Below are 11,677 nucleotides of genomic sequence, written 5' to 3' on the forward strand. Positions count from 1 at the left end.
TAGAGCAGATCTTGATGATGTTCTTTCACCCGAATCCATCCTGCGAACTTCTTCAGAAAGAATTTGATCTCTGACATCATTGAATTGCAGCTTTCTTTTTCCAACAGAGTTGCTAACCGCTGCCTGCATTGGTTCCCAAACATTTGGTAAAGACGTCAAAAGAATAAGTGCATGAATCTCATCATCAAAATTAATTTCAACTGATGTTAGCTGAGAAACAATCGTGTTGAACTCATTGATGTGTTTTGCCACCAAAGCACCTTCTCCCATTTTCAAGTTGAATAATTTTTTAATGAGATGTACTTTGTTGTTTGCTGATGGCTTCTCATACATGTCCGATAAAATGGACATCATTTCTTCTGTGGTTTTTGCCTCCGCCACGTTATGTGCCACATTCTTCGTTAGGGTCAGTCGTATCACACCTAACACCTGTCAGTCAAGGAGCTCCCAGTCATCATCCTCCATCTTTTCCGGTTTCTTTCCTTATAGAGATTGGTGCAGCTTTTTACTGTACAAATAATCTCTAATCTATAACCGCCAGAACGAAAAATCTATTCCATCAAACTTTTTGATTCCCGGTCCCGATTCATCATCTCCGGCCATCGCTTCTCTAGCCTTAGCAATCTAAAAAATCTTTTGTGATGTCGAAGATCAGACAAAGCTGCAACCACAGAGCATACTCAGAATTCTTAAGAATTTTCACAACAAGGCTCTGATACCAGTTGTTGGGAAACTAAACCGAAGCGATGCCGATCACGATGGTAATATAGTACCCAAAAACTTGCGGAATAAAATAACCAACAATAACACAAAGATTTACGTGGTTCACCAAAGATAGGCTATGTCCACGGAGCTACTGCAAATATTTTATAACAGAATAAATATTACAACAAGTGTATACAATAATACACTAAATATCTCACTACCAACCCGAGTATAACCGAAAAACTAATTTTCTAACTCACATAAGAGAACACTCAACACTCAAATGCTCTCTATATTTTTCAAAGCTTTGTAATTGCTTCTGTTTTTTTTTAGATGATGTTTACAATACAAAGGATGCACTTATTTATGGGTGCAATCCTCCGTATGAACAAAGGAAATTGTTTTCCTTTTCTTCCGGCCACCAATAAACTAAACTCTTCAGATTTGACACGTTTAGTATTAAATTTGTTGGCCCCACTTTACCTAACACTGAGCTGATTTTTAACTCCTGGACATAACCCTGCAACTGCATTCCTTCTTTTACATCTTTAGTCACAGTTATGTTTTAGGCTTCAGTTTTTGATAAAGCTACGGATCTTTGTAGACTAACTTTCCAACTAATTGTTCAATCATAAGCTATAATATGTATCCCGAAAGAGACTTCCTCGTGTCCAAACATCATGCACAGTTTGAGTCAACATATCCTATTATTACCTCTGATGTATTATGATTTTTACCATAATGAAGACCAATACTTTTAGTTTTATTCAAGTATCTTAATATTCACTTGAGTGTTTGCCAATGTATTTTGCTGGCTAAGCTTATTGCATAGGATAAGTCCAGCCTTGTACAAACTATGCAATACGTAACGCTTCCAACTACATTTGCATATGGGACCTTATCCATATATTTCTTTTCTACATCATTTTATGTTCTTTAGTGATAGAAAGCTTAAAGTGTTGAGCAATATTTGTTCTCAATAGTTTTAAATCAGTCATCCAAAACTTCTCAAGCATCTTGGTTACATAATCGTCTTATGAAAGAAAAATTCTCATTTCCTTAATTTTTCTGGTTATATCTCTCCCAGGAATTCTTCTCACAAGACCCAAATATTCCATCTTTAATTTATCCTTCAACTGATCTTTGAGTCTATTAGTTCATGTCTATCCTTACTAGTCGCTAACATATAATCTAAGTAGAGAAGCAAATAACTAGGTTGTTGTTGTATTACTTTTAAAATTCACACATATATATGTCATATTTGATTAAAATACCCAGTCTTTTTTTATGAATTGATCAAACCACAGATACCATTTCTTTGGAGATTTCTTCAAACCGTAGAGTGATCTTTTTACTAGACAAACTTGTCCTGGTTTTCCTTGATCAAAACTTTCCAATTGCTTCATCTAAATGGTTTATTGGAGTTCACCATTTAAGAGTGTCTTAACATCAATTTGATCCATTTCCATATCTAGTTTTGTAACAATTTCTAAAATTTTCTTATGGAAGTTTCTTTGACAACTACTGGTGATAATATCTCACCATAGTCTATTCCTTCTCTTTGAGTAGACTCATTTTCCACTTATCGAGCCTTATACCTTGGTGCTTATATGTTAAGATTTGGACATGTGTTTTTAGACCAAAATTGTAGGCAAGAAATTGAGCCTATGTTCACATTGTTGTCCAATACGAACGTCTGCACTACCGTCCAATACGAACGTCCGCACTACCATCCAATGCGAACGTCCGCACTACCGTCCAAATGGTGGCCATAAAAATTTGAATTTACATCTGGCTTTTATATTTAAAGAGTTTGATATATAGAGCTCAGTTCATTTGCTAGATATTCAATCCCAACAAGCTTCCTAAGCATCCAAAGCTCAAGAGAGCAACTCAAGTGAGAAGGAAAAAATGAGTGTTATGATTGTGTGAGTTAGAGAAAATATTTTCTCGGTAATACTCGGGGTTGAGATTGTGAGAGATTGATTGTTGTATACACATGTAATATTTTCTCCCTATGATAAATATTTGTAGTAGCTCCGTGGACGTAGTCTATCTTGAGTGAACCACGTAAATCCTTGTGTTCTTGCTGATTGATTTTATTCCACATTTTTGGGTACTATTTTATCATCACAATCATTAGTGTTTCGGTGTAATTACCCAACAACTGGTATCAAAGCCTTGTTGTAAAATTTCTTAGAATTCTGGGTGTGATCTGTGGTTGCAACTTTGTCTGATCTTCCACATCAGAAAAGACTTTTTAGATTTTTTTCTATAGGCTAGAGAAGCGATGGCCGGAGATGATGGATCGGGACCGGGAATCAAAAAGTTTGATGGAATAGATTTTTCGTTCTGGCGGTTACAAATTAGAGATTATTTGTACAGTAAGAAGCTGCACCAATCTCTATCAGGAAATAAACAGGAAAAGATGGAGGATGATGACTGGGTGCTCCTTGACTGACAGGTGTTAGGTGTGATACGACTGACCCTAACGAAGAATGTGGCACATAACGTGGCGGAGGCAAAAACCACAGAAGAAATGATGTCCATTTTATCGGACATGTATGAGAAGCCATCAGCAAACAACAAAGTACATCTCATGAAAAAGTTATTCAACTTGAAAATGGGAGAAGGTGCTTTGGTGGCTAAACACATCAATGAGTTCAACACGATTGTTTCTTAATTAACATCGGTTGAAATTAATTTTGATGATGAAATTCGTGCACTTATTATTTTGACGTCTTTACCAAATGTTTGGGAACCAATGCGTGCAGCGGTTAGCACCTCTGTTGGAAAAAGAAAGATACAATTCAATGATGTCAGAAATCAAATTCTTGCTGAAGAAGTTCGCAAGATGGATTCGGGCGAAGGAATATAATCGAGATATGCTCTAAATGTTTTATAATATAAATTTATAGTTTTTGTTTTATTAAATGTTTAAATATTATATGTTTTATAATAAATTGTATAAAATATAATTTGTTGTGTAATTATAAGTTTTTACTATTTTTTACAGGTTCGATAAAACAAGAATAACCTTGGCGTTGCAAATGAGATTAAGATGATTTTTGGACCTGTAGAAAGTTGATGTTGATATCTACAATATTGGTGGCAAGCACGAGATAAAAATCTTCTCACAATTGGAACAAATTAAGCAACAAATAAAGTTACCAAAGAAGTGGCAGTTTTACCATGCTCTAGCATTTTGATCATATCTCTCAAATTACTTGGTCAAATGGTTAAAAAAATACCATAATTCAAACAACTCAGATATCTACATGTTTTGTTTTATGTTGAGAAGAAAATTCGGATGAGAAAATTTTCAAAAGTGATGTGTATTAAAATATTAATTTCTTGGAACACCAATGAAGACTTATGTGTAAAAAATAATATTTTATTCGTGATTGTCTCCTCAAATTTGGCTATAAATAGAGGTGCATTGTAATGTATTGAGATATCCCTCATTTTATGAACAAATCTTTGAGTTCATAATATTTCTCTCTTTGTTTTTCCTTTATTTCTTCATTTAAATATAATTAGCATGTTAAATTCATATTCAAAGTTTTACACTTTGAATAATGAGTAGCTAACTTCCCAAAGTTGAGATGAAAAGGTGAAACTATTAGCATGATAATAAGGTTATTAAATGTAAGAATCTATGTTTTATATTATTTAATGTTTATGTTATATTTATTTCTTTAAGTATTATTATACCCTACTTATAAGTGAGAGTTTTGATTTATTGTTGCTATAAGTTACACTAAATTCTTGGAACCATTTAAATGTTAGTTTGGTATTACCAACCATTTAAAGTGGATGCCTTGATTTATTATATATGATTATATCATAATATTAATTTTTGGAACCATTTAAATGTTAGTTTGGTATTACCAACCATTTAAAGTGGATGCCTTGATTTATTATATATTAATATCATAATATTAATTTCTTGGTACCATTTAAATGTTTGTTTGGTTTTACCAACCATTTAAAGTGGAAACCTTGATTTAGTGTTTACAAATATATATATAGCACAATAAATACTTGACAACATTTACAAGTTTTGATATATATTATATACTTATAAGATAATAATATATAACATAATATAAATATGATTATTTAATATATATTGGAACCATTTTATTAAGTGGATTTCAATAATGTTCGTTAATGTTAACTTTATTAAAATACCAAGAGTAGATCCTTTAATCTCAATTACTTAAATTAAAATTTGAACAATTAAAAATTACCAATTAAAGATTCAAACCATTAAAAGGAAAAAAAACAAAAACAAAAAGATATTGTAGTGGACTTGTAATTATCTTAGCTTCCCTGTGGATACGATATTCGGACTCACCGAGTTATACTACTTGTGGACAACCTGCTCTTGGGAGTGCAACAATCAAAGTCGCAACAAGTTTTTGGCGCTTGTTGCCGGGAAAGTATAATTTAATTTCAAGTTTATTTAATTTTGTTTATAGTTTATTTTTCTTTATTTGAATTTTTATTGCTTTTGTGTATTTTTATTCTTTTGCATTTGCATTTGAATGAGCATTTGGTCACGTACACTTAGTTGTCGACTCATTCGAAATAACCCTTTATTTTTACAAAACATGGCGGAAGAACTCATCTAAGAAAATGAAGATGAAATTCAATCTCAACATGATCATGATAGACGAAGAACACTTAGAGATCACATGAATCCTACACCTACTAGTACACCTTCATATCTAGTTTTTCCCCTGATGCATCTCATTTCAATTTTAAGCATGGATTATCCAACTTTTACCCAATCTTAATGGCTTAGATTCTGAAATTCCATACATGCATTTACGAGAGTTTGAAGAAGTGTGCAACACATATAATGATCTAAATTGTAGCATGAACACCATTTGACTTAAGCTTTTTCCTTTTAATTTAAAAGATAAAGCTAAAACTTGGCTATAAAATCTTAGATCGGAATCCATTCGAACTTGGAACTGAATTGCAACAACAATTTTTGAAAAAAAAATTTCCATCTCATAGAACAAATTCTTTCAAAAGGCAAATCATTACTTTCACTCAAAAACAAGGAGAAAATTTTTATCAGTGTTGGGATAGATACAAAGAATTGCTTAATCTTTGTCCACATCATGGTTTTGAAATTTGGAGAGTTGTTTCTCAATTTTATGAAGGCTTAACACCTAAAGATAGGTAAATGGTTGAATTTATGTGTAATGGAATATTTGAAGATAAAGATCCAAATGAGGCAATTGAGTATCTCGATTCATTAGCTGAAAATGCTCAAAATTGGGACACTATAGGTACAATCGAACCATCAAACAAGATTCAATCTCCCACATCTGATGGAGGTATGTACACCCTCAAAGATGAACATGATATTCAAGTTAGATTTACCTCTTTGGCAAGAAAAGTTGAGGAACTTGAATTGAAAAAGAATGGTCAATTAAAATCTGTTCAAGAAATTGCGTGTCACATCTGTGATACAAGTGATCATTCTACAAAAAAATGTCCCAGTTTGCCATCTTTTAAAGAATGTCTCCATGAACAAGCCAATGTTTTGAATAATTTCAAAAGGCCAAATTTTGAACCATTTTCTCAAAATTAAAATCCAGGTTGGCGAAATCATCCAAATTTTAGTTGGAGGAATGAGAATGCTGCACAATTTCCGCAACCACATTTTCAAATTCAACAAAATTTTCAAAATTATGCACCTTATGTTCCCCCAACTAAAAAGAATTTGGAAGATTTATTGAATTCTTTCATTGCAAAGCAAGAGTCTATCAATACTCAAACTGCTCAAACCATGACAGATTTGAAAGATACTCTTGCTAAATTTGCATCTGCACTTAATGTTCATGAAAAAGATAAATTTCCTTCACAACCACAGCCTAATCCCAAGGATCATCATTTACAAACTGGAACTTCTGGAACTCAATCGCTGGATTAGGTAAAATCTGTTATTACCCTTCGAAGTGGTAAGGTTGTGGAAAAATCCATTCTTGAACCTTATGAAGATGACGATAAATCAACTCCAAAGGGTAAGGAAGTGGAACCCATAACTTGCGAAGAGGAGGTTCAACACACAGTGTAACCACAATTCCCTCATGCATTGAAAAATACAAAAAAATCAAATTTGGATTCTGATATATATGATATTTTTAAACAAGTAAAAGTTAATATTTCTTTATTAGATGCAATAAAACATGTACCATCATATGCCAAATTTTTGAAAGACTTGTGCACTGTGAAAAAAAAATTGAATGTGAAAAAGAAAGCATTTTTAGTCCGAACAAGTAAGTGCAATCATTCAAAATAATAATACTTTGAAATACAAAGACCCTGGTTGTCCTACTATTCCATGTATTATTGGAGAACGAAAGATTAAGAAAGCATTACTTGATCTTGGAGCTAGTGTGAATTTACTTCCATATTCAGTTTATCAAGAACTCAATCTAGGCGAGTTAAAATTTACTTCGGTAACACTTTTACTTGCCGATAGATCTGTTAAAATGCCAAGAGATATGGTAGAAGACGTGTTGGTCCAAGTTGATAACTTTGTATATCCTGTCGATTTCATAGTTTTAGATACACAATATATCGAAGCTTGTAATGCAATTTCTGTAATTCCGGGTCGTCCATTTTTAGCAACTTTTAATGCTCTTATAAATTGTAGGAATGGAATAATGAAGTTGTCATTTGGTAACATGACCTTGGAGCTTAATGTTTTTAATCTTTGTAAGCAGCCACATGACAAAGGAGATGAAAGTGAAGATGAAAATCTTATTGAAACTCTTGTGGAAGAAAACATTCAAGAAGGGAGTACTCGTGATCAATTAGATATTTGTTCAATTGAAACTGTTAAAGAAAATATTGAAATTGATCTTGATGATTTTATCAGGTATCACTCGTTACTAGGATCAGAGAAAGAATTTGAGGCAAAATAAGAGAACAAAGACGAACCACCCATATTGGAGTTAAATCCCTTGCTAGAAGAATTGAAGTATGCATTTCTTGGAGAAGATGAAACATATCCGGTGGTAATTTCTTCCAAACTAGCAAGTGATCAAGAAGGTAAATTAGTTGATATGCTTAAAAGACATAAAAATGCAATTGGTTGGACACTAAAAGATCTCAAGGGAATTAATCCACTAATTTGCACTCACAAAATTCACTTAAAAGAAAATGCTAAAACATCTCAACAACCACAAAGGAGATTAAATCCACACATGAAAGATGTTGTGAAAACTGAAGTTCTCAAACTACTTGATGTTGGGATTATCTACCTTATTTCTGATAGTAAGTGGGTAAGCCCAACACAAGTAGTTCCAAAAAATCTGGCATCACAGTGATAAAAAATGAAAAAGGTGAATTGTTAACAAGTCGAGTCCCATCTAATTGGCGGATGTGTATTGATTATATAAAATTAAATGATGCCACTAGAAAAGATCATTTTCAATTACCATTTTTGGATCAAATTTTAGAAAGAGTAGCAGGTCATCCATACTACTGTTTTCTTGATAGATATTCAGGTTATTATAAAATTCTCATTGCACTCGAAGATCAAGATAAAACTACATTCACATGTCCTTTTGGAACATTTCATTTAGAAGGATGCCATTTGGATTATGCAATGTCCCCAGCAACATTTCAAAGATGTATATGCTAAGCATTTTTAGCGACATGGTTGAAAATTAGTTTAGAGATTTTCATGGATGATTTAACTGTTTTTGGGAATATATTTGATAATTGTCTTGAAAATTTGGAAAAAGTTTTAAAAAAATGCGAGGAAAAAGGTCTTATTTTAAATTAGGAAAAATGTCATTACATGATTACTTCTGGTGTTTTGGGACATGTCGTATCATCTCATGGAATTGAAGTTGATAAAGCCAAAGTTGATATCATTGCCAATTTATCCCTCAAAAAACCATTAAAGAAATTCGCTCATTTTGGGACATGCTGGATTTTATAGGAGGTTTATAAAGGACTTTAGTTCAATCTCTAAACCCATTTGTAACCTCTTAACAAAAGACACTGTATTTGAGTGGACTCAAGAATGTCAAAATGCTTTTGATAAAATCGTTCGACATTTAACATCAGCTCCTATCATGCAACCTCCTGATTGTTCTTGACCATTCGAAATCATGTGCGACGCGAGTGATTATGCAGTCGGTGCAGTACTTGGTCAAAGAAGAAACGGTAAGCCTTACGTGATATATTATGCAAGTAGAACTTAAACAATGCTCAAATGAATTACTCCACAACTGAAAAAGAACTACTTGCTGTAATATTTGCATTAGATAAATTTCGTTCTTATTTGATTGGATCAACGACTATTGTGTTTACAGATCATTCTGCTATTAGATATTTGTTGACCAAACATGGATGCAAAGCCACAACTGATACGATGGATTTTGTTGCTCCAAGATTTTGACATTGTGATCAAAGATAAAAAAAAAGAAACCGAGAATGTCGTAGCTGATCATTTATCGAGACTAGTAACAGGATCATCTCGTGAAATGACACCAATTAACGATAATTTTCCTGATGAACATCTATTTTCAGTTACTACTACACCTTGGTTTGCTAACATAGTAAATTTTCTTGTGACAGGAAAAATGTCACCGCAATGGAGTTCCCAAGATAAAAGAAAATTTTTGAATGAGGTAAAAAACTTTTATTGGGATGATCCGTATCTGTTCAAGTATTGTTCAGACCAAATTTTTTGACGTTGCATACCCGACAATGAGGTAAGTAGTGTCATTAAATTTTGTCATTCAGAAGCATGCAGATGACATTTTTCTTCAAAGAAAACGGCTGCAAAAATCTTGCAGTGTGGATTTTATTGGCCCACTTTGTTTAAAGACACCCACGAAATCTGCAAGATCTGTGAAAATTGTCAAAAATTGGGTGCGATTTCAAAAAGAAACATGATGCCTTTGAATCCTATCATTGAAATTGAAATCTTTGACTGTTGGAGAATTGATTTTATGGGACCTTTTCCACCATCGTTTGGATACTTGTATATTTTAGTTGCAGTTGATTATGTTTCCAAATGGATAGAGGCAATTCCATGTCGAACAAATGATCATAAAATCGTCATCAAATTTTTGAAAGAAAATATTTTTAGTAGATTTGGAATTCCTCGAGCCATGATAAGTGATGGGAGAACTCACTTTGTTAATAAACCATTTGCTTCGTTAACGAAAAATATGGTATTACTCACAAAGTAACTACTTCTTATCATCCTCAAACAAATGGACAAGTTGAATTAACTAATATGGAGATAAAGAAAATTTTGGAAAAAACTGTTAACTCAAATACAAAAGATTGGTCTCTGCGACTTAATGATGCACTGTGGGCATATCGAACAGCTTTTAAAACATCATTGAATATGTCTCCCTATAGGTTGGTTTACGGAAAACATTGCCATTTGCCTGTGGAATTGGAACATAAAGCTTATTGGGCGATCAAAACTTTTAATTCAAGCATGGATGATTGCAACAAATTGCGCAAATTGCAACTTAATGAACTTGATGAACTAAAAAATGAAGCGTATGAGAATTCAAGGATTTATAAAGCAAAAACCAAATCATTTCATGATAAAACAATTCCTAGAAAATCTTTTGAGATTGGTAAAAAAGTTTTGCTTGAATCCGACTAAAAAAGACCTTGTTTGCCAATTTATAAGAAAATTGGATGGGAAGCATATCCTCGACTCATAGAAGGGTTGAAGCCGTTTTTGAACGTAAAACCAGAGGAAAATTAATTTCATTTCAGAAAATTCACGACGGATGCTCATCTGTGCTTCGACTGCCGACCAATTAATTGATGATTTGGAAGCTTTTGTTCATAAGCCTGATCAGATGTTAACAAATATCAATTGGTCGCAATCAAGCAGTAAGAAAAGAAAGTTGGATCATTGATTCAAAAATCGTGGATTGATTTGCGTTTGTTTCAATTTGTTATCTTCAATAAAATTCCAGGTGATATCTCTTTCATTATATACTCTTTATTAATAGTTATTTTGACATTAGAGACAATGTCATATTCTGATTGGGGGGAGAACAAACTTAAAAAAAAATTAAAAAAATATTTTAAAATAAAAACATGTTTATTGTTTGTATCTTAGTAATTTTTGCAAAAATATCATACATTACATGTTTGAAAGGTTTAGATTAGAAATTGTAATAATTTATCTAAGGATGTTTAAATTTTTATTTGAAAAAAAAGTCAATTTTAATATTTTGATCACTATAAAAATATGATTTATGAAATCTTTTTGAATGATTAACCATTGTGATAAAATCAGTTATTAAAGTATATGGCCCAATATATACCTGATAAGAGTGCCTAAAATTTTTAAACCCACACATATTTTGTGAGTGAGTGGAGAGGATTGAGAAAACAGCTTGCGAGCCTTTGTTGATCATCAGAGAGGCTATCTATTGTTTAGATCTTGAGTTATAATTTTGAAAAAAAAAATGTTATTTCCTGAAAAAAAAAAGAAAAAAGAAAAAAAAAAAGAAACATGTTGAAGATCTATGTAATTTTTAAGTTATATGCTGCAACCCATTTATCTCTCATAAAAATAAAATTAAAAAAAAGAAAAAAAAGAAAGAAAGAGAGAAATATATTGTACAAATTAAATAAATATGTGGTCAAGAAGCATAAACTTAGTCTGATTCCATGATATAAAAAAAAGATCAGGAAAAAATATATAATAAGAACAACTGGATTTTGAATCAATAGATTTCCTATCTTTTGATTAGTTTGGCTCGTTTGTCTGTCTGCATTCTGTAAACCATTTTCCTTGGGCATTTATCTGTATTCCAACTCCATGAGAGAAATCATTCTCATAAATTGAAACACTTATTAACCTGTGAGAATATGGAGTTGAGACTCTTACTAGGAATTTCTGAAGGTCATATACATTTAACTACCTGAAAATAAGCTTTGAATTGATCAG

At 32.3% G+C, this 11,677-nt stretch overlaps 1 non-coding gene and 1 pseudogene across 1 annotated transcript; one reads left to right on the forward strand and one right to left on the reverse strand.

Moving 5' to 3' along the window:
• The first annotated feature begins 2,995 nt into the window (after nucleotides 1-2,995).
• LOC142538256 (uncharacterized) lies at nucleotides 2,996-10,269 on the forward strand (annotated as a pseudogene).
• On the reverse strand, nucleotides 5,739-5,847 carry LOC142541232 (small nucleolar RNA R71). Its single transcript, XR_012819296.1, has one exon. It is a non-coding gene; the product is annotated as a small nucleolar RNA R71 (small nucleolar RNA).
• Nucleotides 10,270-11,677: the final 1,408 nt, after the last annotated feature.

Source organism: Primulina tabacum, chromosome 3, assembly GCF_025594145.1.
Source record: "Primulina tabacum isolate GXHZ01 chromosome 3, ASM2559414v2, whole genome shotgun sequence".
NCBI classification, from domain to species: domain Eukaryota; kingdom Viridiplantae; phylum Streptophyta; class Magnoliopsida; order Lamiales; family Gesneriaceae; genus Primulina; species Primulina tabacum.